The sequence below is a fragment of the Adiantum capillus-veneris genome, chromosome 28, assembly GCF_014529385.1.
Source record: "Adiantum capillus-veneris isolate H3 chromosome 28, ASM1452938v2, whole genome shotgun sequence".
In the NCBI taxonomy this organism is placed as follows: domain Eukaryota; kingdom Viridiplantae; phylum Streptophyta; class Polypodiopsida; order Polypodiales; family Pteridaceae; genus Adiantum; species Adiantum capillus-veneris.
In genome coordinates this window covers 26,909,134-26,913,131 of record NC_140958.1, presented here as the reverse complement: position 1 = coordinate 26,913,131, position 3,998 = coordinate 26,909,134, and the positions used below count along the sequence as shown (strand labels likewise).

At 51.2% G+C, this 3,998-nt stretch overlaps 1 pseudogene; it reads right to left on the bottom strand.

Moving 5' to 3' along the window:
• Nucleotides 1-2,553: 2,553 nt before the first annotated feature.
• On the bottom strand, nt 2,554-3,060 carry LOC147420204 (diacylglycerol O-acyltransferase 2D pseudogene; annotated as a pseudogene).
• Between the last annotated feature and the right edge of the window lie 938 nt (nt 3,061-3,998).

Genomic DNA, 3,998 nt, shown 5'->3' with positions numbered 1-3,998 from the left:
GAGGAGCCCTGGAAGGAGTTCTTGCTATAGTGGCTTCGTGCTAGGATGCCTCAGGTGGGAGGCCCCTGGCGACCTTCGACCAGATGGATCTTCATAGAGATGCGCATAGTTGGTATGAGCAGGAGACTGGAGGACCGCTTCGCTGTGAGTTTGCTTTGATCTTGGGAGCATTTGCGGCGAGGCCTGGAGCAGCGACAGTCTATTTGCACGGAGAAGTGCCTACGACAGCCCCTTGTTTGGAACCCCATGGTTAGCACTCAGAGACTCCGAGAGAGGCCTCTTGGTTGGTAGTCGGCCTCATGTTTCCTGGGGTCCCATGGCAGTGGGTCCAGTACGCTCTTTAGGTGACTGGTTAGAGTTTTCAAGCTTGTCAGAGGAGTTGCAGGGTTTCCAGCTATAGGGCATGAGAGAGGTGCAGAGCATGTGCCAGGACATCTCAGAGGCCGTTCGAGCTGAGTGGCTCACACCTCTCGAGCCAGTAGCACCCAGGTGGATGGGAGCCTTCACACGAGTGGAGGATCTCATCTTAGTTCGAGCCTGCTCAAAGACTGTTCCCTCCCTCTTTTTCGAGTTATAGGGTGAGGGACACTTACAGCGAGTTGCAGTAGAGGCCCCACAGGTGGCAGAGTGCTTTTTTCAAAGGATCCGAGTGGTGGGCATCTGTGGGAGGACTTGTGTCATCGATCTTGACCCTGCAGCTCTTGAGACTGAACACTGGAGACTGTGGGCTTGGGAGTGCTGACCACTGGCACAAGTATAGTGGGATCCTGGAGAGTGGCTTTGGAGGGACCCTTTCTCTTCTGCAGACCACCCAGGTGTCCCTTGACTGGGACGTTATATACTGGCAGCACAAAGAGAGGCTCGCCCCGCTACAGCACCTCATTGGCAGGAGGAGGGTCTCACAACTGAGTTCTTGGCAGCCTTTTGAGAGAGGTTGTGGGACTCGAGACAGCCGAGGCAAGTCACCTTGTTTCAGTGGCTGGTCGCACGCAGAGCTACAGTAGTTGGGAGCTGGCTAGTGCATAGTGGTCTCTCGGCCGCATGTGCAGCTTGTGACCATCTTCTGGAGAGTCAGCGTCACTGTCTTTGGGACTGTCCTTTGGCACATCAGGTGTGGCTTCGTGTTCTTCGGCTGATGCCTGCTCTTTCCATGGCTCACATTACACTTGGGGAGCAGCTACTTGGTCCACCCTCACGGGCCCGGCACTTCAGTTTGAGCTCTCTTCCACCAGCAGGATGATAGTGATGCAGGGGGGGCGACCTACACTCCAGACTGCCACAGAGCTTAATCCACAGGAGTGGTGCAGTGAGAGAGAGGAGTGTTGGGAGCTCATCAGTGGCTTGACACTCTGGTTCATTTAGCAGGCCCGTTGCTTCCGTATTTTTTAGGCTCGCCCTGTGCCACCAGCAGAGACTGTTCGTGATCTTTGGCTAGAGCTGATCCACACTCTCAGAGGACAGCTCGAGAGACTCCAGGGCAGCTCTGACCGCATGAGGGAGCGCAGAGAGGCTTTCCTTCGACTCTGGCGTCCTGGGTCTTTTTACACCATGGTCTAGGGTGTACTCAAATGACACTACCGACCACCTGTGTGGCTTTTCCCTCCTCCCATCTGTTGATTTAGCCTCTTTGTACATTTGATGTTTTTTCATTGGGAGAGTCTCCCCATCATGCTTGTTTTAGCCCTCTCTCACAGAGGTGGTTGTAGCCCTATGGGCAGTTTCATTAACTAACAGAAGGATCTTTTTCTCGGGGAAAAAAATTTTATACCTGACAACCGCAAGCCGCATATTGTCACGGACATCCCTTGGAGATGGTACTAGCATCAAATCCTTGCACACATAGAACTCATTCCTATCACCTTCATGATCCAATACCTTTGCATCACAACCACTAGAGGGTTTGTAGCACGGATAGTGTGTGGTGCTCTCTACAGTGGGTGCTCCTCAGTGCAATGTGCGTGACATCTCACTCAAAACAGAATGAAAACACAAGAAACAATACTTAACAACTAATCAACACAGAGACAGAGCAGCAGACAAGAACATATCATATGGACTCAACTAGGCTCAAAGAACCGATACAGACTCTGGCGTGGCAGCACACTCAGCTCCAACACAGAACTTACGGGTACAATGGGGGTGTCGAGGCTCAGATGTGCAAGGATGGTGCAGACGTGTTTCACTCTTCTAGATGACGACGCTGGACCATATATGAAGAAGATGATAATAATGACCGAACCGCCACTACTCATATGTCCAACCATAAAGAGCCACCAATGGCTCATAAATGTCAGCCATCTAAGTCTATCCCCAAACTGAGTGGTGGTGGTGATCTGGCCACGATGTCTACTAGATCACCGTCCGTATCCCTGCCACGTGTCACTGCCCAGCCCAGAGAGTCTGTCCAGTGTGAACCAGACCAGACCAACTGTACTAACTATGTGTCCTGTGAAAGTGACACTGTAGCCCTGCTACAAGTTGCCCGCCACAAGACCGCTCACCGTCTCGGTGAGAGGAATACTGAAAAATTGTGAAAGAAAACCACTAGGTACCTCATCCATATATCTTTCGTGAAGCAAGTGCTAGGCCCAACCATGACTTTCATGCCTCAAAAGTGGAGTTGAAAACACTGCACTGCTTACAAACGCCTTAAGCCTTTGAATAGACAGGAACCTAGTATGATTGCATAGTCCAAGAATCCCAATTGGCAAAACAAAATGAGGCTCCACAGCAAAGAGAGATGCTCGGTTTGGATCTAGCACATCTTTCTCCTCCATAACCATAGTGAGAGGAAAATGACCTGGTCCATGCTTGCAGATGAACCTTGCAACACTTTCTGCAACAGCACTCTTCTCCAAAAGAGGGACGACCATAAGCCCGAGTAACACCGCAAATAATGTTAAGCTCCATAGCGATGGCATAACAAAAAGCATGAACAGCAACAGGATGGTAACCAGGTAAATGCTTGAAAGCCACAAGGAAACAGCGGCTCTTCAACTTGCTAGTCTGCTGTGATCGGATTACAATAAAGTTGCTCTCCCCCTTTGTGCCGCTCTCCATCTCCTGTGAACAAGGAAACAAAGCCAAAGGGCCGCTTGATTGTTAAATTACAGAAGGTATCCGTCTCCTCAAGCTGAAGACAAGAGCCTAAACACTGTGAAAGTACCCAGGGGAGAGGGTGAGGAGAAGCCGCAAAGGGAGTTTTTCGGGCCATGTATGGCAGGGGCGAGGGGTGGGTAGGGGGGCGAGAGCTGGGCAGAGGGGTGAGGTGACACCAGGTAGGGGCGAGGCTTGGGTAGGGGGGGCGAGGGCTGGTGAGGGGGGGACTAGGGGTGGTTAGGGGTGAGGGTGAGTGGGTAGGGGCGAGGGCTGGTGAGCGGGGGACTAGGGGCGGGTGGGGGGCAAGGGTAAGTGGGTTGGGGGTGGGTAGGGCGAGGGCAAGAGAGAAGTGAATAGGGTGGAGGTGGATAAGGATGGGTAGTAACCACCAGATCAAAAGCAGATATAGATACAATGCTCACCTAGCAGATACTACCTGAGTTATACTAGCAGCGGTCCTCCTACTGCGCTCCTTTGCGAGCTTACCGAGTGTGAATGCTTTCAGTAAAGGGTCAATTGAGTAATCAACTTCTGCGACTTTGTAACAAACTGCTGACGTGTCAAAGCCTAAAGAATGGAGCCAACTTACAGATGTGGCCGAGGGGCCTAAACTGTTACAAAGTGATGACGTGGTTGCCCGAGAGCAAAAACCCTAACCCTAATTTCTACTAGAAACCCTAACTGCTGAAACCTTAATTCTAGAAAAACCCTAACACTAAAATCTGCAAACCCTAATTCTGCTATCAGAAACCCTAAAACTGCAAAAACCCTAACCCTAACCCTAAGGGCAGTAGGGAGATTTCCGCGTTTTGCGTTGGCTGATGATGTGGCAGGCTGTACGGATTTCCGTGATTTACGCTGGCAGCTTTTTTGGCTTTGCTTTTGGACCAGAAGCTTTT